This window comes from Talpa europaea (assembly GCF_964194135.1).
Source record: "Talpa europaea genome assembly, chromosome: 13".
Taxonomy (NCBI): domain Eukaryota; kingdom Metazoa; phylum Chordata; class Mammalia; order Eulipotyphla; family Talpidae; genus Talpa; species Talpa europaea.
In genome coordinates this window covers 65,326,027-65,336,736 of record NC_140080.1, presented here as the reverse complement: position 1 = coordinate 65,336,736, position 10,710 = coordinate 65,326,027, and positions in this window count along the sequence as shown.

The window sequence follows — 10,710 nt, the reverse complement described above, 5'->3', positions numbered from 1 at the left end:
AATAATAGCATTGAATATTCCATCAACATGATTTAAAAAATAGTTACTGCTGGACCTCCCCTGGTGGCGCAGCAGTTGAGTGCTGGGCTGTGAAGCTGACAGCAGCCCTGCAGCACTGGTTCGATCCTCGGCTGCCGGTCCCACATGGCGTGATAGTCCTCTCCTCCCGCACCCGCTGCTCTCCTCAGCAGTGTGTTTCGTCATTCTGCCTGTTCTGTTCCCCACTCTGGCTCTGCTGAATTCTCTCACCCTCCCGCGCTTCTGACTGTCCCCAGTGCTTGTATAAATAAATAAATAAATCTTTAAAAAAAAATTAAAAAAATAGTTACTGCCCTACATTTCTAATAGTAAAACATAAAGTAGAACATCATTAAATGTAGAAACAAAACCAATAATAATGTTTAACATTCTTATTAAGCATTGATCTATGATGGAAGATGTGAAACAGCTATGGGATATAAGTGCAAGTCTGTGAAATAGCTATGGGATATAAGTGCAAGTCATAAAGGACAGTGATTCTTTTCAAGAAAATACAAATTGAGATCACGTGGAAAATGTATACAATTATTTTTTTATTTATTACAAAAGAGAAACAAAAAACAATAGAATGCCCATATGCTAGTAATAGGAAGCTGTAGAACTAGAGCCCACACACTGTTGCAACAAAAATGTAAAATCCCAAGGATCTAAAAATATGCAAACAAGATAGAGAATATTAAAAATTATTTGAGAAATATAAAGGACTTTGTGGGAAGACAAAATGTTTTATAGATATCAATCCATATGAAATTAGTTGGTAGCTTAATACTATTTAAATAAAACTGAAATTTGATTTTTAATAATTAAACAAGGTAATGCTGAACTTTTCCTGGAAGCATAATCAGATGGCACCAACAAAGAATTTTTTTAAAGAACAATAAGGTAAAGAGTTAAGTCTTTTCACCTAGTAAATGTATTCTAAAACTGGGACAGATGCAAATACCAAAAGAGCTTAATCAATGAATAGAAAAAAAAAATCACAAATTAATAAGTGAATATCCTTGAAGCCCTAGACTAGTAATTAATGGTGGTGTTGGAGACAGAATTGACATTCAATCTTCTTCATTCCATTCTTAAATATAATTTGCAGTAGACCTGTAGTGTGTGAGAGAATTAAAACTTTGTTAATTTAGGCCATTGAGTTTTAAGGAGTGTTTGTTAGCACAGCATAAATAGCCTGTCCAAACTCATTGTCAAGCTCCAAGATATATCTTTTTTCCAGGAGTGTTTAATTTAACTCATAATATTAGCATAGATTTTTCTTGGGTAACAGGAAGTTCAGTGTCTTATGGAACTAGGGTGCAAAATCTTATGTTGCCAGTAGGTGTCAGGAAGCACATTATGCAGTGCAGCCAAAAAATGGTCTTCAGATTGCTGAGTTGGATGCCAAAGATAAGATAGTAAGATAATTGTTTCTATTCACCAGGAATTAGCTTCAAGGAATCTTTCAATTAGCTCTTTGTTATATCAACTGAACATTTAAAAAAAAAATTGCATTGGTTTCCATCAATATAAAATGTTTTCAAAACATAATGTTTAATGTCAATGTCACTGTTGCATTCTACTTGCTAATTGATATAAGATTAGGGAAGTCATTGCTAAATCAGTTAAATAATTAATGCACAGTATTCTAAAGCATTAGTACATTTATGGATTCCTATTATCCCTTAATAATTTCTACTACAGGGACCTCCGTGGTAGCCTAGGGGTTAAATCTCAGTGCTGTGTTCAAAGCCAGGCCAAGGAGTTAACCCACATATGGCACAGCAGACCTCTCCTGTCTCACCCGCTGCTCCCTCTAGCAGTGTATTTCAGTAAATCTGCCTGTTCTTCTCCACTTTGTCTCTGGTAAATACTCTCAAACCCCACATCTCTGGCCATACCCCAATTTTTCTATGCAAAAAAAAATGTTTAAAAAATAATTTCTATTACAAATAACCAGGCTAAATTCCTTTACTATCCTCCAAATAGTGCCTCAGGGCAATGGAATCCTATAAAGAATTCCTGGTATTCTTCCTTTTGCCATCTTTGTCCCATGCATGTTCATCTTTGTGCCAAACATTTGTCAAGTAGACAGTGTGGATTTGTTATAGCAGATAAAAAGCAATATGGCAGAAACAAAAGGATAGTTAACAATCTGAATGGGGTCCATGATAACAGCTGGGAAACTGTTTTGTGCAAATAGAGTCTACCCCTGGGGGCTTATTCAGAATACAAATATACACTTCAATTTTACAAAATTAAACATAGTCTGAAAAACTTCCTGAAGACCACTATTCTACATCATTACTATCACCAGTTAAATCTCTCTCAATGTGAAGTAGCTGAGAACTTATTTCTTCTCCAATATAGGTTTTCTTTTAATCTGATGTGTTTGTTGACAAATTTTTGGTGTTCTGTGGTGAAAGATGCCACAGAAACATTTGTTTTTTTGGACTAATTAGATGATTTTGGTTTCCATAGCTGTCAGTTGCAAATTTTTACAAGTGGTATGTTCAAGTATAATAAAATTTCTAAAATTAAGTATTAGTTCTACAAAGCATATAAACTATATGGTAAGAAGATTTAAAGACTGGAAGAGTTTGCTCTCACCCATGAACACCTCCCAATAACTGATTCAAACAGCAGGGCCCCATGGCACCTACCTGAGGATTAGACATGTAAATCAAGCATAGAAAAAGTCATCAGTGTGAAAAGTTTAACATCCACTTTTTGTTGTTGTTCTTTCCTCCCCACCTACTCCTTCCCTATTTTTTTTTCCTTAAAAATATATATATATATATATTTATTTATGCATACAAGAACTGGAGTGTAGGTCAGAGGTTGGTTGTGGGTGAGAGGATTCACCAGAGACAGAGTGGGGAGCAAAAAAGTCAGATCTACTGAGATACACTGCTGAGGAGAGTAGCAGGTGAGACAGGAGAGGTCTGCTGCGCCAGGTGGGTAGCTCCCTGGCTGGCCAGGTTTGAACTCGTGCTGCAGTCACTGGTGATAGCTTGATAATGCTGTGTCTTTAACTCCTGCACCAACAGGAAGGTCCTTACATTTTTTAGTTTTTGATTGCTTGCTTTTAAGTTACTGTAAGCTGACTTAGAATACACATTTTTTAAAAATACCATCAATTTCAAGAACTACGAAATTATATTAGCTCTGGTTTTAAGTCAAAAGGGGACAAAGGTGAAGAAATGTTTAGTGAAGAAGAGTGGTCAAAAGCAAATATTTTTAAATGAAAAAAATAAGTTGGAAAAATAGTAAAATATTCATTTTGCCTTTGAAATTTACATGAAAATGTAAGAATTGACTGCTGGAAAAATATTAAATATGATATTGGATGCTTAATATAAATGCAACATTTTGGAAGACCACATATAAGATTTTTATTCTTAAGTCATGCAGATTTTTTTAATGCAGATTTTTTTAACTTTAATTTGGGAAAACTAAAATAGCATATAATATTTTATTTTACCTTTGATAATAATCTGATTTTGCTGTATTGATTACAGGAGGGACTGTTAGTAATCTAGACTGCAGGACTTACAGAGAAATGCAAAAGAATTTTAACGGTGTACAATGGATTGATTTTGTGATTCTCAAAAACAAGAATGTACCACAGAGGAATGCCTTCAAGGTTTTAGTCATGGTCTTAGGATAACTTTCCTAGGTTCTAGAAAACAAACCAAAGAATTTCCTGCTTATTCAGATTTAACCAGGTTGCTTTCCTTCAGGCAAAGAAATATGAAATCATCATCTCTTTGTCACTAGCCTTGCCAGGCACATCAAATTTAAAATTTTTATTACAGGGGCCTCCCTGGTGGGGCAAGGGGTTAAGTCTCAGCACTGTAAAGCAATCTGCAGCCACTACAGCATGAGTTTGAACCCCCCTTCCCCCTGGGAGCTACCCACATGGCATAATAGACTTCTCCTGTCTCTCCGCTGCTCCCCTCAGCATTGTACTTCAGTCAATCTACCTGTTCTGTTCCCCTCTCTGTCTCTGGTGAACCCTCTCATCCCCTGAACCTCTGGTCTGTACCCCAGTTCTTGTATGCATAAATAAATAAATCTTTAAAAGATAAACAAAATAAATTTTTTTTAAGGTTTACTTATTTTTATACAAGAGCTGGGGTACAGGCCAGAGGCGCAGGAGCGTGAGATGATTCACCAGAGACAGAGCGGGAGCAGAACAGGCAGATTGACGAAATACACTGCTGAGGGGAGCAGCGGGTGAGACAGGAGAGGTCTGCGTGGCATGTGGGACTCTCCCTGGCTGGCCAGGAATCGAACCTGCACTGCAGAGGCTGCGGACAGCTTCACAGTGCTGCTCTGAACCCGCTGCACCACTGGGGAGGCCCCAAAATAAAAATTTTATTAGAGCTTTCAAATGTCCATGCTGCTGCTCCCCATGGTTCTCCCTCCCTTCCGGCCTGTCTCTTACCCCCACTGTTTTCTTTCACCATAAACTCCATAGTTTGTGCCCAGATGCTTTGAAGTATGCCTGTTCATAAAGCCAAGGGGAAAAGAAAAAGGTCTGAGGCTTTGGTCATGTGTTTTGTTCTCCCTCTTGGATAATTTCCCCAATTTGGAGAATTCATTTAAAAAGTCACTTAAAAAAAAAGAACGTATTTTCTTTATAATTAAAAATAGGCTTTTTTTCCTTCATAAATGTGGTTACCAGTAAGTGCTAACCTACTCAATTTTACTGTAAGATTATCTGAATATTTTAAAGAGGAAAGATACATTTCTTAGAACTCATTATCTAGAAATACAACTTCTGATGAAATGGTGAATGACTTTTACATGTGTGTTAAATGGATGCTAATATTCTTTTCAATTCGAAGTTTGATGTCATCATGTAGATAAAATATTATATTTATAAATCCCTATAATGTGAAGTGATGGCATACTGTTGAATAACAAGATGATGAAATTCAACCTTGTAATATTTTAAATAAATATAAGGTTTATATTAAGTGAAAGGGAAGACCAATTAAATATTAAATCAGTGTTTCTTAATAGCAGAGGAGTGTTAATGGAGAAAGTAGTAACGATCTCCATCAGGAACATGTCACAATATTACAACAAACTATAGTAAAAGCACCTATATGATTCATGTACATGTATTGGGTTCACTTCCCTCAGTGAAAGATGCTTTTCCTAGAAGATGTGGGGCTGTTTTGTAAAAGTATAAGAGGGCAATTATTAGAGGAACTTCAGAAAGTTCTTTAAAAAGAAGTCTTAGAGACAGACTAGGGTAGGGGGCTTCTTGAAACCTGGGAGTATTTTTTTTAAAGATTTATTTATATATGCATACAAGAACAGGGGTAGAGACCAGAGGTGGGGGAGGTGAGCGGAACCACCAGAGACAGAGTAGGTACTGGCCAGGGATCGGACTCCTGCTACAGTGGCTGCGGATAGCTTCATAGGTTGCATCTGAACTGCTTACACTACCAGGGAGGCCCAAAACCTGGGAGTATTAAGTGAAATTCCGCATACTCTCTCCTTCCCCAGGAAGCTTCCATCATAAAAGACTGAGACAAAAATAAAGCAAGAAAAGTAGTAGAGAGGAAACTGATATAATTTAGGGAGCAGAAAAAAATCCTTTAGCAGTATTTAAAGAGATAAGCTCTGACATCCATGAAACAAGAGTAAGGTTATGTAAAACAGGCCATCAGAGAATCACCAAAAGCTCTTGGAAATAAAAAAAAAATATTGCCATGTTTTCATCAGGAAGGATGGAAGGCATAACTAGCTAATGAAATCTCTCAGAAAATATATTTAAAAGAGAGATGGTGGGCCTCCCCTGGTGGCTCAGTGGTTGAGTGCTGGGCTGAGAAGCTGCCTGCAGCCGCTGCAGTGCCAGTTCAATCCCCAGCTGCCAGCAAGTGTCCCACATGGTGTGGCAGGCCTCTCCTGTCTCGCCTGCTGCTCCCCTCAGCAGTGTACTTCGTCAACCTGCCTGTTTTGTTCCCCCCCGCTTGTCTCTGGTGAATCCTTTCACCCTCCCGTGCATCTGGCCTGTACCCTGGTGCTTATATAAATAAATAAATGTTAAAAAAAAAAGTCGGGGGGGGGAGGAAAATGAGAAGGAAAAGAAAATTCAGAATCAATACGTGAAGTTCTACATCCAAAAAAAAAAAAAAAAAGCCAGGAGTTCAAGAAAATGAGAAAAATCAACTTCTGTCTTCAATTAAAGCTTATACTATCTCATTAACATATGGACAGTGTTTATTTTTGACTGAAAATAAAACTCTACAAACTACAAAAATCCCTTTTACATCATTTTCACCTTTACCAAAATAACTTAAGAGGGGAACTTTTGAAGTAAAAATAGGTTTTTAATATTTGTTGAGGCAACAATTTGAGAACTGAGAATAACAGCACAATTCCTCACCAGCAATCATTTCTGACTGAAACTTTATTTCTGTGGCTGTTGACTTGTCCTTATCACAAGATGTGCAAATTCCCGGCAAGGACAGGCTGAACTGCCCCCATGGACTTTTACTTATCACTGTTGTATGGACCTTCCTGTCAGCTGAAAGGCTGCCCCCACGCTCTTGTCCAAATTCCATGTGCTGGTCTGGTTATTTGTTTTTTTTTTTTTTTCTTCTTTTTTTGCATGACTCACTTCTAAAATGGACCAAACATTTGTTGAACAATTACTAAGATTATGACTGTGCCCCTTCCCTGTAATTTGCCCATGGTTCACATCTGCTCCCCATCAGGAACACCTTCCCCCTTGGGGCAGCACAAATACTTCCCTTATGACATTCAATTGTGTCCATTTGTCCCTGCTCTGCTTCTTCCTTTGAGTCTCTTCCTTACAATATTCTTCCCCCCAGCTGAAGAACCCAAACCCATGTCCTAAAGAACCTCAAGGTTTGAAATTTCATGTGGCTTGGATAAATTAGTTTTGGAATGCAAATATATGTCTAGTATTGACGGTTATAACAACTTCAGAAGTGAAAATAATCCCTTATCCTACAAACACATTTTTGAAGAAATCTTTCTCTAGGATGACTCAAAATAATAGACCTCCCAGAAAGATAATTCCTATTTGTGATAATCACTCAGCTCCTTTGAGCTATGTAAAGGATGAATCACAGTGACATACATTATAAATTCTGTAATAAATGGGACTATTGTTGATTTTTTTATATTCATTCTTTAAAAGAAAAGCTCAGACTCTATCTTTCCAGATAGTTCTGCAATATGAGGTGTCTCATAATTATGGTGCATTTAACCGAATGTGATTTTCTCAAATACCTATGCATGCACTTGTACTGCTTTCTAATGGAAAGATAAATATGTTATTTTTAAATTTTGTGGATAAGTTAAAAAAATGGAGAAAGATCTAATTAGCACTTAGTGGCACACTGGTTGTACCACGTTATTAGAATGTGACATAACTTCAGGTAGCAATCATTCCTTTTATAATCATTGAATCCATAACCTTAAAAATTACCATGTATTTATCTAGAGCTTCTTTAAAGACTAAATAGGCTTTATTGACATTATTTGCTTAGTCTGCTCAGCATTTCAGTGAGGAGAATGGAATTATTTGTTCTATAGATGAGAAAGTATGCAAAGAAATTACGTGGTATGTTTAAAATTATTCAGCTAGCATAGATCTGGAAGGAGAACATTCATCTGCTGAGCCTAAAAAGTACTTTATCAGCTGCGTTGATTTTCACTGGAGGGAAGGAAACAGAATAGAAGTTTGGATATTAAATAAGTTTTACTATTCTCTAAACACTGACTGTTGTATTTCAGAATTTTCCAGAAGGCAGACCTTTGCTTTTAAAAGGACACAAGGGCAAAAGTTTGGCACAGCTAAACATTACCAAAGTCTTCAGTATGATTTGTTTTATTTTCTGAAGATAAGTTTATCTTCAGAAATAGGACTTCTGATTTTTAAGTAACCCAAAGTGCTGCTATTATTCCATAAATAACCACACATCTACTACCCAAGGTAGATTTCTTGAATATAATGTAAATAATATTTCCTCAAATACAGCTGATCTTTAAGCAGGACTGAGGAAATCAACAATGAAACTGGCTCTGGGAGTACACAGGAGGAAAGTGATTCTAGAAATGGCAAAAGCCAGGTTCGTAGAAAAAAGGTTCTAGGCAATTAGTCCTGGTCTTGCTATTATCAAATTATGAAGTCATTTAAAAATGTTTTTCCATCTAAGTCACTACATTAATAATTAATATATTGTTTCCTTTCATATTCACAATTTTTTTTTTACATTTTATAAAGCCACCAAATATTTATTCACTCTGTCAGTCTGTAGATTATTCACTCAGTCATTATCGTCTACATTGGAGATTTTATATGGTTCTGGAAAATTTGAGCCTTCCAAATAAAACTCTGATTGAAAGCTTTCTTTTTTTTTTTTAATTGCAGACAGAATGGGGGAGATAAGGGAACATTCACTGAGATTTCTGATTAACTCTGCTCCAAATCCTCAGTGGAAATAACATATTTATTTATTTATTTATTTATTTTCTGACACCTTTGTTAATTTCTGGATAATATTTCATTTCACTCTCAGGTGTAGTCTCTGTAGTTCTCCCACTTCTATAGCATTCATGATCTATCACCACAGTCCCTTGTGCTCTTCTTTCACCTGTTTTGACCTCTCTTCCCCAGCTCTAAGCCTCAGAACTATGGTCAGCTTGCAAGATTTTTCTTTTTCCTAGCCCTTTATTTGGGTCTCCATGGTATCTGGTATTCTCTACAGCATTTCTGGTATTTCTTTTTCCTTCCTACTTGTTTCACTCAGCTCCATCCATGTTGCTGCAAATGGCATGAGTTTATCTTTATTGATTGCCGAGTAGTATTCCATTGGTATATATATATATATATATATATATATATATATATATATATATACCACATCTTCTTGATCGACTCGTCTATTTGGGGGCATTTAGATTATTTCCATACTTGGCTATTGTAATAGCACTATAATAAGCACAGGTTTCCTTTTGGATTAGTATTTTTGTGTCCTCTGGGTAGATTCCTAGTAATGGAATTGCTGGGTCAAATGCTGTATGTGGAATCTTAAATGCCAAATCACACTGAATAAGATGAGATGCTCAAACTCAGACAGATATGAATCCTGAGCCCAAAAGAAAGAAGCAGTTATGCCTCCAATCTCACACATACTTGAAGAATAAGACACCTGAGGGAAAGTGGATTTATCCCTAGTATTTTCTTTTTTTAACCACTCTCATTCCATAGAGTTGACTTTTCCATGATTAAAAGGAACTCCTCTGAATAATGTAAAGAACTTAGACTGGGAATCATGATGGTAGAGGACCAGGGGTGCTTTGGTAGTAGTTGTGGTGTGGTAACATAAATCTGAAGAGGTGTGAACCTATACCTCTGTATCATATACAGTATTGTAAACCAATGCTACTTCAATAAAAAGGAGGGAGGGAAAAAAACAAACAAACAGAAAGAGGCTGTATCCCATTCGGCTTCCTTACTTGCCAATCAGTAGATTGGTGGATTCTTGAAAAGAATCCATGTTTAGTCTATAAAATTGGAGGGTAGGGGTTTCAGAGACTATCTTTAAGTTTCATATAGAACATTCCATAATACTTCAAAAGGGATAGTACTCTGGGAAGGTCAAATTTAATACACTAAAGCTAATTGGGTAGAAACTTGCAAAGTGGGGGATACTTCCTATGGGACAAGGGACAACCCCAGCTTGCTCTAGAGATTGGGAGAAAAGAAGGAGGGTCTTTAACATTTGCACAGGACACTCAGTGGGTGTCAGAGGTAAAGATGAGTGTGGTTCCAGACCTGGAGTTATGTGTAGGGTGGTGTTGGAATGGGTACAGACCAGACTACTGCTATTCAGCATTTGTTCCCCAAGTGAAGCCTCTTAGACACTTAACTGATGTATTTTGTTTAGCATCTCCTATTGGAGATAATACATAACACAAAGTTATAACGAATTTACTTTGAAATAAATGTTTTAAAATGAATCATCATGGCATCAATATATGCATGAAAACTGGCTATGAATGCAGGAGACATCGTTTACTCAGTCTGTCCACAATGCTTGAACCTCAGCAGTAGCCGGTAAATCAGAATTCAATGGATTAGACTGATTTTCAGTGTGTGAGCCAGACTTAGCTTTCATTTTTATTAATTTTTGTCTTTCTCTCCAACCCCTCACTACCTGCCTGACTGAGGGGATACTACCAAGTACCCTGAGCTGTGCAGGTTGATGGAAAGCAAGTCTTTTTTTTTTTTAAGATTTATTTATTTATGCATACGAGAGCTGGGGTGTAGGCTAGAGGTGCAGGCGATGAGAGGACTCACCACAGACAGAGTAGAGGGCAGAACAGGAGGACTGCCTGAAATACACTGCTGAGGGGAACAGTAGGCAAGACAGAAGAGGTCTGCTGTGCCATGTGGGTCACCTCCCTGGCCGGGGATCAAACTCCTGATGCAGAGGCTGTGGATAGCTTCACAGTGCTGTGCTTAACCCCTTGCACCACAAGGGAGGCCGAAAGCAAGTCTGTAGACTGGGCATGTTTTGAATAGGTTCTGAAATTCAGAGTATGGATACCACTTGCCCAGATTAATGAATGGCCTCTTAGATTGACATAACTATGGTCCAACACACGAGAAAGTGGCATTGGGTGCTAAAGTCA